Source organism: Geotrypetes seraphini, chromosome 1 (assembly GCF_902459505.1).
Source record: "Geotrypetes seraphini chromosome 1, aGeoSer1.1, whole genome shotgun sequence".
Classification (NCBI taxonomy): domain Eukaryota; kingdom Metazoa; phylum Chordata; class Amphibia; order Gymnophiona; family Dermophiidae; genus Geotrypetes; species Geotrypetes seraphini.
In genome coordinates this window covers 46,083,676-46,096,963 of record NC_047084.1, presented here as the reverse complement: position 1 = coordinate 46,096,963, position 13,288 = coordinate 46,083,676, and the positions used below count along the sequence as shown (strand labels likewise).

The following is a 13,288-nucleotide window of genomic DNA, read 5'->3' as shown; positions in this document are numbered from 1 at the left end:
CAAAGATGGAATAGAAATAAAATTTTTGTCCTCTGATCTTAAAGTTCTTATGGGAGTATATGGAATTCAATATTTTTTTTAGAAATATTGGTACTTTATCTGTTAATATTTTTAAGATTAATAAAGCTATCTTGTATGTAATTCTATGCATTATAGGTAGCCAATGTGCTTTCTGGAGGAGAGGTGTTATATGATCATATTTTTTCTTATAAGTGATGAATTTTATTGCAGTGTCTTAGATTATTTGTAAACTTCATAATTCTTTTAGAGTAATTCCTTTATATAAAGAATTGCAGTAATTTAGCTTGGATATTATCAGAAAATGAATTAAGGGAATTATCCTGCTCATCAAAATGAACATTGAAGTACCAAAGAATTAGCGGACTTATTTGCTGCCAAAGGTAGATAACATTCTTGGGTATCATAGTAACATAGTAAATGACAGCAGATAAAGACCTGAACGGCCCATCCAGTCTGCCCATAAGTTATACTCATTAAAAAATACTTGTCTCTTCTTTGATATTTCTGGGCCGTAGACTGTAAAGTCTGGTATTGTCCTAGGTTCCAAATGCTGAAGTTGCCGTCCAAGCTCACTCCAGCCTATCCAACCCTCCCATTGTTTGCAGGACATCTACCGTAAAGTCTGCTACAAGATGCTGTATTAGTAGAAAATATTAATTAAGAATTTTAGTAGTTAATTTTAGTAGCGCCGTGGAGTTCATGGGGAATGGTCCTGGTAATGGCTCTGGACCCCGCGGCCTGCCCACGACTCCAGTGGCGGCTTAGAGGCGAAAGGCTACTTGAGCTTTTTCTCTTGTTTTTTTCCTCACCCCCCCCCCCCCCCCGAGAGCGAGTAGCTTGATGGCTGAAGCCTGTCAGCCTGAGACGCGCCTGAGGCCTGCATATTGAGTGAATGGTGCTGGTCTCTTCCACCTGCAGATCGCGTTTGTTTGTTTTATTTTTGTATTTTTTCATTTTGGGTTTCGTCTGGCACTATGTCGGATCAGAGTGCCACATCGGCCCAGCAGGTGCAAGACAGGAGTTGCTGGGTATGTTTTGCTACCGATGAAGATGATCGGACAGCAGAATGGGTGAGGCCTTGCAGATGCAGAGGTTCTACGAAATGGGTTCACCAGGCTTGTCTACAGCGTTGGGTGGACGAGAAGCAGAGGGGAAACAGTACAGCTAGAGTTGCATGTCCCCAGTGCAATGCAGAATATTTAATAGTGTTTCCAAAACTGGGTCCGGTAGTTTATGTCTTTGATCTTGCAGACAGGCTAATTTCCAAAGCCTGTCCATTTGCAGCAGCAGGGATTATGGTGGGCTCAATCTATTGACTGCTGTTACGTATGGAGCTGTAACTGTGATGCAGGTTGTTGGTCATAAAGAAGGTCTTGATGTTATGGAAAGAGCTGATCCCTTATTCCTCTTGATCGGATTGCCTACCATCCCAGTTATGCTGATTCTAGGCAAAATGATTCGCTGGGAGGATTATGTGCTCAGGTTGTGGCGCAAATATTCAAACAAGTTACAGATTTTGAATAGTATATTTCCAAGCATTGGATGCCCTGTTCCACGTATTCCAGCAGAAGCCAATCCTCTAGCAGATCATGTATCTGCTACCCGCATATTATGTGGAGCTCTTGTCTTTCCCACTATTGCCACCATAGTTGGTAAACTTATGTTCAGCAGTGGTAATTCAAACTTTCAGAGGACCATTTTGGGTGGAATTGCTTTTGTGGCCATAAAAGGGGCTTTCAAGGTATACTTCAAACAACAGCAATAATTGCGCCAAGCTCACCGCAAAATTCTGAATTACCCAGAGCAAGAAGAAGCATAAAGCTGTGCTTTTCAACCATTGTGCCATCTAAGCTACAAGATTTTATTATGTTGCATTGATTCTATCATTGTTATTGCATAGTAGGTTAGGAATTTGTGTGAAGCTGATCCTGTAAGTTTTTCAGCCATATTACAGCACTGTCTTACAGCAGGATTAAAGCCTCTTAGTAATCACTGAACCTACTAATGCAATTTGTTTTTCATGCCTTCTACTACATCTTCCTCTTCAGGAGTTACTCATCTGAACCCTTTTTTCCCCACATAATAGATGCAGGGTGGATTTTCCCCACCAAAGTAGTGAGTGTGACAAACAAAACACTTTTTTCAGTTAAAGTATGTCTGAGCTATAATTGTTTTTCTACATTTAATACATGTACAATTTTTTCATACACAACTTCAACACTAATGCTGGAAAGTAGGAATTATTATTTTAAGCAGCTTTTTGTTGAACATGTTCTTGCCAAATGGAAATGTATGAAATTAGTGTTTTTGATAGTTTGCACTTAGACCATAGCAGTGCAGAGCCACAGAAAGAAAACCTGGATGTCATTTGTTTGATCATTATGACTAGAAACAAATTGTGTCCATCAAATCACATTTATTGATTCATGTAAAATGTTTCTTAGTGTTGGTTATTTCAGTTTCTGTTAAATAAAACATTTGTGTAACTTAACAGAAACATGAAAGTATCCTAAAATGTAGAATTATTTGGAGGGGGTGGTTCTTGTCGAAAATGTGTTTAGTGCATAAGGACTGTGAAGATTTTCCTTGCTGGAACACTGGTAAGTGTTGCATTTTAGCAGAAACAAGTAACCATAGTGTGGACTTAATTTCTAATTGCAATAATGTGTCTTACTTTTAGTGACACATTAAAATATATGGTATAGGACCTTTTTGTAAAGTAAATTTTACATACTGAGATGTAATATTTTAGAAATTTGTGAATATACAGTGTATATATTGGGCCAAGTAGTATTCAAATTAAACATTTATTTAATGACACTGAAATTCTGGACATGTTTGAAATTTGCTAACAAAGAGCTGATTATGTGGTATTTCTTCAGTTGACAACTAATTAAAGTATATACATCTTTCAAACTATTTTTTTTTCTTAAATGTTTATCTTTTTGCATAATTTTAGTCACTTAACTAATGACTTTACAGAGCAAAATTATATTTGTTCTGAATTGTTTCCTTTGACACAGTGCATTGTTTATAGAAAATCACTGAAAAGCTTGTATGTGACTGTAGCCTGATTTTTAAAGTACTAATACATTGCTGTGCTGTAAAAAGAAACTTGTTTGCAATAGTGTGCATTAGTGAGATTGCATTTGATGAGGTTTATTTAAATAAATTACTTTTTAAAAATTAAAAAAAAAAAAAAGAATTTTAGTAGTTTTATCAGATAAAGTCTTTGTGAATTAAAGAAAATTCCCTGTCTATCAAGTAACAATTGTCTGCATGTGTATTAAATAAATTTGGCAAGTAATGATTGTGACTTTAATTTATCTTGCTATTTGCTTTGAACACAAAATGTTTAGTCATGATTAATATCTGGTGTATGAGGCTACTGTTGTAGAATCTCAATAACAAGATTGTCAGGCAAATGTTTTAACAATTAGTCAACTGGAGCTCAGAGACCTGAGCTACTGTGGTAAATCGCTCATAGTAAAATAATTTGAGAAGACGAGACCCTAGTTAATTCTTACTATTTGGAAAAGGAAGCAAAGTGGACCTTGGAAATTTGGAGGGAAGATCTACAGCAGCCAACACCTCAGCTGAATCTTCAGTGTCTGAAAATAAATATTGCATTAAGGATATTCACTGGTCAAGATGAATTAATTGAAAAAATTATATTCTGTTCTATTCTTGCTAACTGGTCTAGTCCACAACGGTTCAAGGAGATTTAATAGAAAGAAGTCAACACAAACGGCCTCTTTTACAAAGCCGCGCTAGTGGCTGTCAAGTGGCAACAGCCCCGAAGCCCTTTAAATCTCTATGGGCTTTGTAAAAGAGGCCGACAGAGTTGAGATTTCAACTAACAATAACAATCTAAAGCAGGGGTGTGTCAAACTCAGACCCACAGGCCAAATTTGGCTCGCAGGGTAATTGAATTTTGCCTGAGATTTGGCCCACCGTTCCTTCCTTCCCTCCATCCCGGCTTCCCAGTCAAGAAGCCTGTAGAGGATCGCTGGTCAGCTGGAGCGATACTAGCAGGCTGCCGTAGCCTCAGCAGCACATTCCCTCTGCCATAGTCCAGTATGTCAGAGGAGGGGCGGGACCGCGGCAGAGGGAACATTCTGCAGAGGCCGACAGCCTGTTAGGATCGCTACAGCTGACCAGCGATCCTTAGCAGGCTGCTTTAATGTGAGACCGGGATTCCAGGATGGATGGAGAGAAGGAATAGAGGGCCAAATCTCAGATCAAAATGAAAGATGCCAGACCTTTGGGGGAGGGAAGGGAAATGGAAGGAAAGAAAGAAGAAAGAAGGAGACCTTGGCAAGCGAGTTATCAGAGGACAAACCAGAGCCTGGGACCACAACATGATTTGAATAATGACCAGACAACAAAAGATAGAAATAATAATTTTATTTTCTGTTGTATGATTTCAATATGTCAGATCTGAAATGTGTATCCTGCCAGTGCAGGTGTTAAACAGCAGGTGTGAACTAGGACCTAAAAGAGAGAGGAAAAGTCTTTTTTATTTATTTCATTTACATCACAGAGCTGGCGTGGGGTTGGAGAGGTTGTAACCCTATACTTCTACTAAAACTAAGGGGTCCTTTTATTAAGGTGCACATTTTGTGCTCGCTAAATCAGTTAGCGTACCTTAATAAAAGAATCTTAATAAAAAAATTTGGTCCACGACTTAGCCTATGTTTTAGATTTCGGCCTCGTATGTGATTGAGTTTGACACCCCAGATCTAAAGGGTGAGACAAAATCTAATCTAGTTTTGTCAACAACTGCCTTGAATTTCAATGAGAAATTTGACATACTTATTTAGGACTAAATGCACTAAAGCCAGCGATCGTCGCTAAACCTGTTTTGACAGCTTTAGCAATGATCACATTTGCTGACCCGATGTAGAAAACAGCTCAAAGCCTGGTTTTCTGCACGATTGCTCATTCCCCAATTCGACCATGCAAGTAAGCTCATTAATATTAAAAATGCCATGTAAACTAGTAGAGCGACTGATACTCTAACACAGCATCCTGATGCACTAAAAAAAAAAGTGATCACTTTTAGCAATCCAATCAAAGCGACTGGTCAGGATCAGTCACCTATCTATCCTTTTTTTAAAAAAATGGGCACAGATGCTATGCATGCACAATAACTGAACTATTGGAAAAAAAGAAAAAAAGCACCCCCCCCTACGCCAATGATGGCCCTCCCTGACGAACCGGCACTGGGAACCGAACCCCCAGCGAAATGGCAAGAGGGATGCCCATTTCCTCCTTCCATGCCAATCCCACCTCCCCCACATGAGAAAAAATGGCAGAAGAGATGCCCATTCCCTTCTGAGGTGCGTTAGGTGTCTAAGCCAATCAGGGCCTTTGGCTCCTCCGTCTGTATTCCCGGGATATAAGGACTTAGCCAATCAGGACCTTTGGCTCCTCCCTGAGTGGGACAGACTGAGCTTCCCTCCTGCTCCAACTTCTCTGAAAAGGTGCAGGGCAGTTCGGAAGATGAAGTTGGGTTTTTTGGGGGACCTTCAGTGGCAGGAGGGAGTGGGTATCCCTCCTGCCTTTTTTGGGGGGCAGGGAAGGGGGATGGTAGGGGATGTTTAGGGGTGTCTGGCTTGAGGGTAGGCCTTTGGTGACAGGAGGGAGTGGACATCCTGCCTGCCATTTTTTTCAGGGGAAAGGGAGAAGGTAGGGAATGATTGGAAGGGCACCTGGCACGGGGGTGGGCCTTTGGAGGCAGGAGGGAGTGCACCTTTCTCTTGCCATTTTACTGCCACGGAAGGGGGGGGGGGTTTCAGCATGGCAGGAGGAAGTGGGCATCCTTCCTGCCATTTTTGTCTCATGTGGGGGGAATGGCCATTTCTCCTGCCGATTTTCGCTAGTGCGAGGGGAGATTCCCGGTGCCACATATGTCGGGGGTCGTTGGGGAGGGCCATCATTGGCTGGGGGGGCTTTTTTTTTAATGGGGCAGATATTGTATGTGTATAACACACACAGCATCTGTGCCCATTAAAAAAGAAAGGGAAAAAAATGTATCCTGCCCTGAACAGTTGAGTGGCAGGAGGCTTTCCCTTGCCTCTAAGCTGTTTGGGCTTTCCCTGTCGGCTCTGTGTATGTGTGAGAGTTGCTCTCACTACGATCAATCAGACGGCAGAGGTGGATATTTTGAAGAAAGCTGTGTGAATCATTTGCATGCAAACTTTTTAATGCATCAATAGCTCTTTCTGAATCGGCCACGGTCTTACCGATCCTCTCAATGCATCTAGACCTTCGTATTTACATATTACTATTACACAACATTTAATTATCTTAAGCTCTGTTGATGTTTCTGATATTTTAGCATCATTACCTAGTTATTTTTGGTGTTAAAATGTTTGAGCACAGTAAAATAATGTCATTAAAACAATGTAATTAACAATGTGTCATAGGTTTACAGTCACTCTGAATATTCAAGGTGCCATTTGCAGCTTTAACATAGGCATTCAGTTACTTTTGGAGCTGCTTCTTAACAAACTTGTCAATTGATCCCTGTGGCAGGATCTCTCAGATCATCTACAGCGCTTACTTGAGGCTTTGGGTGGAGCTTTTCATAGGCCTCCAACATTGCTCCCCAGGTATGGCAATCCATACCTGGGCCATTAGTGTGGGCAGACTAGATGGGCTGTGGCCCTTTTCTGCCGTCATGTTCTAAGTTTCTATCCAAGGAGTTTAGGTCCAGCAAATTTGTTTACAGAAGTCTACATCATGTGACATCATGATGACATCATGATGTAGACATCGTACCCCATTTTTCCCAAAGTAATAGCATTTTTACAATGCAAAACATTTTTAAATGTGGAAAAATCACTAGGTGGTCAAGCTAAAAAGTCTGTAACTTCACCACATTAAAGATAATATCATTCTACTTGGTACATAAATGTAAATAGCAATAGGGTTATTGGACATCCAGACTTCTCCGGGGATCTGGATGGCTTTTCAAAACCCAGCACTTTGTCCGGGTTTTGAAAAGCCTCTTCAAAACATGTTGGTCGAGAAGAAATCTGCACATGCATGGATTTCCTCCTGCCTGATGAGCAGGCAGTGGGGGGCAGGATTGGGGGCGAGATTAGGGCATTATAGGGCGGGGATGGATGGAACTGTGTGGGCCTGGAGGCAGGTCTAGGAGTCCAGATTTTCTGATTGGAAAATCTGGCAACTCTAGATAGTAACAATAAATGAAGTTGTAAAATTTCATGTTGAAATTCCAAGCGGTTGCTGAGAAAACAGCAAAACACTCTATGGTTTATTTTTTGTCTCACCCTGTATTTATATAAATATTTATAGAATAAAATTATTCTTAAACATTAAAAAAAAAGAATATAAGAAGGTTGAAATCTAATCTTTAATGGAAGTAAACTGAATATTTTTCGTTGAAGATTAGTTAAAATAAAAGATGCCAAAAACATGACCACCACCTAGTCACAGGATACATAATGAGATGGGAAATGTATTTAGAACCTAAAACAATCACAATTTAAAAACTAGACAGGCTGATTTGAACTTAACAAAATTTACACCTGCTCTCAGTAGGCCTAGGTCCAGTGTCCAAATCTTGCCTTTATCTGCAATCATGTTTATATGTTTCTAAAACCACTAAAGAAGCCATGAGGTGAAAAGCTGACCCAATCAAAGTGATTTATATATTTGAAAGAGGTACTTATTTTGTACCTTTGGTAATGAAGTGTTAAGTGACTTGCCCAGAGTTACAAAGAACTGCAGTGGGAATTGAACTCACAACCTGAGGGTGCTGAGGCAGCTGCCCTAACCACTGGGCCATTCCTCCACTCCACTATAAAATGGAAGAAATGATTGTCCTTCAGATTTTACCCTAAGCAGTTTAATTCTGCTGCCACATTGTGCGTTTTTAACTAACCTCCATTACCACTGGGGAACTACTGAATCACCTCAAATTTCAAGGACTTCATGAAAGCAATTGAGTCTGTTAGCAAGGTAATCAATATCTGTGGAAGCAAGTTACAGACTCCTGCAACCAATCTTCCAAGTGCACAGCTGAAAAAAAGAGATCATGTGGAAGTGGACTAATTGGATAAAAAGAAACTTGAGGTCCAGGTATTTCATTAATTGTTTAGTAAAGAATGAGAACAAAGGTTGCATTAAATAATGTGCCTAGAAGGCAAATATATTCTCAGTTGTCTTACTAGAAATTAGCTGGATATTGCACTAAATCTAACACCTCAATAATAAGCAATATCTTAAAAATACAATTTTTTTTCTCTGAGCTTTATTGTAAACACAGCACAGATATCTCTATGGGAGCAATTCTACAACAAGGATGCGCAGTAGGGCACAGATTCTATAAATGGTGCCTGAAGTTAGGCACTTTAGATTAATGTGCCTAGCTGATCTAGGCATGTAACTTAATTTTTAAATGACCTGAATCTAGAGTTACCAGATGTCCAGGCTTCCCCAGACATGCCCTCTTTTTGAGGACTGTGTCGGGAGTCTGGGTGGATTTTTTATTTTACTACATTGGCCAGGGAAACCGGACATCTAATAACGCTACAGAAGCTCGCTAGAGACACTGCATTAAAAGGATAAGTAATACATGAATTATTGGCTGTTTTGAGTCTTGATTTTTGCTTTTTGAAAAAGAAAAGCCTAAGGTTCAACAGCAGTAAGCATACTAGCTACATTTAACCAGAAGGCTAGGTTATGAGCCCAAGAAGAATAACTATAATGAGTTGATGTATTGAGGGCTCCTGTGCCATTCTGAAATTGAATCCTAACCAGTGAGGTCTATACTCGTTGTGGGATTTTCCAATTTGCCTCATGTTTTCATCTTCACTATCTTGTAGTGTCTAATAAATAGGGCCTCCTAAGATTTTGACACCTACCCACGACCGAGTCCAATTTAGGTGCCACTAGGCATGATTCTATAAACAGTGCCTAACTGAAAATTGATAGTCACTATATGCCGTGTTCCTCGGTGCCTATTTCTTAGGCACTGTTTATAGAAACAGGTACTAGAAGCCCATTCTATAACAGAAAAAAGGAGACTGAGAGGGGACATGATCAAAACATTCAAAATATTGAAGGGAATAGACTTAACAGATAAAGACAGATTGTTCACACTCTTCAAGGTAGGGAGAACGAGAGGGCACTCTCTAAAGTTAAAAGGGGATAGATTCCGTACAAACGTAAGGAAGTTCTTCTTCACCCAGAGAGTGGTAGAAAACTGGAACGCTCTTCCGGAGTCTGTTATAGGGGAAAACACTCTCCAGGGATTTAAGACAAAGTTGGACAAGTTCCTGCTAAACTGGAACGTACGCAGGTGAGGCTGGACTCATTTAGAGCACTGGTCTATGACCTGGGGGCCGCCGTGTGAGTGGACTGCTGGTCACGATGAACCACTGACCCAGCAGTGGTAATTCTTATGTTCTTATGAGTCTAGGCACTCAGATTCTGTAATAGAATGCTAGCTAATCCAGTGACGGCACACCTAACATTTATGCACACGCAGTTACACCAGTCATAGAACATGTGAGCACCTAAATTCGACAGGGACACACAAAATTCACACTATTTTGTAAATTACCAGATCAATAATCAATAAGACTTAACCAGTCAGAAACAGCTCCTGGCCAATTAAATGTCCTGTTTGGGATTAACCACTAATTTTCAGCGGCACTTAACTGGTTAATGTTGCTGAAAATAACCAGTTAGTGTCAAATTGAGAACTGGATATTTTGGTAGCGTTCCGAGGGTGGAATCGGCATTTGGCCAGTTATGTGTTGATATTAGCTGGGCAGGTTACCTGCATAAATAAAACTGCATAAAAGTCAGCCTTATCTTTATGTGGTAACCTATAGCCAGTTAAGTGTTCAATATTGTACTTAACTGGCTTTGCATTAGCCGGCTGGAAACCCAGAAATTCTATTCCAGTGCCTGGACAGGCCTGGCACTGAATTTCTGGGACTAACACTGATCACCATGGTTTAATATTGGGGCCCTACATGCATAACTGAGAGCTCTACTTAAGGTGACAGTGGAAGCTAGAAGGATGCTAGGGTGCATAGGAAGCGGTATGGCCAGTAGGAAAAAGGAGGTATTGATGCCCCTGCATAAGCCTCTGGTGAGACCTCATTTAGAATATTGTGTATAATTCTGGAGATTGCACCTTCAAAAAGATATAAACAGGATGGAGTCGGTCCAGAGGGGATGACTATTAAAATGGTTGATGGTCTTAGACTAACGTGACCATTTATTTTTTTCATCAAAACGGGACATCTATTGATTGTCAGTCCCACCCCCAATCCCACCCTAGCCCGGCCCACAATCCCACCCCCAATTTCTTCCATTCATTTTTCATGTATACATAATGTTATTAATTCATAATGGTAACCATAACATTTTTAAAAACCATACTATATGCAGAGAAAATGTTAATTATCATTTATATTGGAGGGGTTTCAAAGATGTCAAGGCAGATGACTTTAAAATATGCAATGTCACCTCAGTAACTATAGAAAAATTGACAAATATAGTGCAAAATATAGACAGCAGATATAAATTCTCAAAACTGACACATTTTGATCACTAAATTGAAAATAAAATCATTTTTCCTACTTTTGCTGTCTGGTGATTTCATGAGTCTCTGGTTGTGTTTCCTTCTGACTATGCTTCCTTCCTTTCTTTCTTTCTGCACTCAGGCCCAACAATTGTCCCTTTCTATTCCCCCCCTCCTTCCTTCCTATGTCCTTAGTGCCCCTTCATATATCCTTAGTGCCCTCATTGCCTCCTTCCTATGTCCCCCTCACTGCCTTCCAGCCTTTGTCCCACCCCCTCCCCTGAAGCCAGCCTGCCTGCCTCCCTCCCTCCTCCTCTGCCATGCCAAAGCCTGCCTGCCTACCTCCTTCCATCCCTGCCACACTGATCAACCCCCCCATCCACCGCTGCTGCACCTTCTTCTTGCCACCCAGAAGCCTTCTTCTCGACATCAATTCTGATGTCGAACAGGAAGTTCCAGGCCAGCCAATCGCTGCCTGGCTGCCCGGAACTTCCTCTCCAATGTCAGAATTGATGTTGGGAAGAAGGCTTCTGGGTGGCAAGAAAAAGGTGTAGCGGCAGCGGACCGGTAGTTTGAATTGGCACGGCAGGGAGGGGAAGCGATTGCTGGTCCCGTTGACCCTGCGCACTGCTTCGGGATGCTATCCCTGAAAATGAAACTAACTCCACTAAGCAAAAAGCTGCACACGATACTAAATAGAAACCACAAACAGCAGCAAAAAAAGGTCTGATGGACATTCAAAGTAACTAACTTCTGTCTCGAGCACTGGACTACCAATCATATGCCATATAAATAATATAATTGAAAAAAGGAGGGAGTCTCAGTGTGAAGGACCAGCGAAAGGAGAAAAACATCTCCAGCACTCACATGCTAAGGTGAAGGTCCAATAACCTCCACCTGCACACCATCATCAAATCCCTCCTGTGTGCATCCACCAACCAAATCAAAAATAGGGTGAAATAAGGTGAAATTCGATAGTGATAATAATAAATCACATATTCACAGTGCTGAAACAGATAAAAATATTTTGAAGATTCCCCCCAGCTGACTCCCAGAATCAAAAAGGAGAACTTAGCTTGCAGGCATGGTCCGTAGATGAAAAACAAAGGCAAGGAGACACTGTAAACTGCCAAGTCAGATGAAATTCAGGAGTAGGTTCAACCAGCCCGGTTTCGAGGTCTCTAGGTCCCTTCCTTAGTCCTCAAGCAAGGTCCTTGGCATCATTATTGATTCTTCTCTCTTCCTCAACGACCACCTCAACTCCTTGGCAAAATCATGCTATTTCAGCCTCCACATGCTGAGGAAAGTAAGATCCTACTTTCGCCAAAAACATTTCGCTGTCCTCGTCCAATCCATCATCCTCTCCAAACTTGACTACTGCAATGCCATTTATTTATTATTTATTTATTCCTAACAAAAAAAAGTCTTCAAAGACTCCATCTTATCCAGAATACTGCAGCCAAGTTGATCTTTGCAAAACGCAAATCTGACCATGTCTCCCCACTCCTGTCCAATCTTCATTGGCTCCCAGTGATTTCCAGAATCCATTTCAAATGCTCCTGCCTGTCTTTTAAGATCATTCACGGCATTCTTCCTTCCCTAATCCCACTATCCTTTAACTCCTCGAATCCTGACTCCACCAGACCCGCCCGAAGATATAAACTATCCTTCCCCTCTCTACACGGTATTCTCTATGCAGGTAAACTGGAAAAATCTCTTCTCTTCAAAATCACAGGTCTCTGGAACGACCTTACTATCCCGCTGCGGAACCTGGGCTCTCTCCAACTATTCCACAAGCAACTGAAAACTTGGCTCTTCTCTAACATGTAATTCTATTTTCCCCCTTACTCTTCCTTTCTATATATAAGCTCATGTAAACCTTTTCCTTTCTCTTCTTATATTTAAGTTCTTGTAAACCGTGCCGAGCTCCACTTCCGTGGAGATGATGCGGTATATAAACTTAAGGTTTAGATTAGATTAGATTAGAACCTGTAACTTTAGACGGACAGCATTTATTCAGCCATGAATGGCAAATAAAGCAAACAAGCCAGCCTGGAGAGAGGGACCATGCCTGCAAGCTAAGTTCTCCTTTTTGATTCTGGGAGTCAGCTGGGGGGATCTTCAAAGTATTTTTCTCTGTTTCAGCACTGTGAATATGTGATTTATTATTATCACTATTGAATTTCACCTTATTTCACCCTATTTTTGATTTGGTTGGTGGGTACACACAGGAGGGATTTGATGATGGTGTCATTGGACCTTCACCTTAGCATGTGAGTGCTAGAGATGTTTTTCTCCTTTCGCTGGTCCTTCACACTGAGACTCCCTCCTTTTTTCAATTATATTATTTATATGGCATACGATTGGTAGTCCAGTGCTCGAGACAGAAGTTAGTTACTTTGAAGGTCCATCAGACCTTTTTTTGCTGCTGTTTGTGGTCCCTGAAAACAAGACATTTCAGCGTCCTGAAGCGGTGGGTTGGGACAACGGGACAGTCGGTTGAAAATGGGACGTATGGTCACCTTATCTTAGACATAAAGTATACAGGGACAGACTTAAGATCTCAATATGTATATTTTAGAGGAAAGGTGGGAAAGGGGAGATATGACAGAGACATTTAAATTAAAAAAAACAAAAAACTATATTACTCACCAGGGATGGGCTCAATACTCCTGACATTTACATCTACAGCGTTTT

At 40.9% G+C, this 13,288-nt stretch overlaps 1 protein-coding gene and 1 pseudogene across 3 annotated transcripts in view; one reads left to right on the top strand and one right to left on the bottom strand.

The window, feature by feature from the left end:
- The window catches only part of LOC117354005 (cAMP-specific 3',5'-cyclic phosphodiesterase 4D), a 1,294,824-nt gene that overhangs the window by 1,053,198 nt on the left and 228,338 nt on the right, over positions 1-13,288 (bottom strand). The gene's annotated exons all lie outside the window — the stretch shown is intronic.
- On the top strand, positions 874-2,841 carry LOC117354033 (annotated as a pseudogene).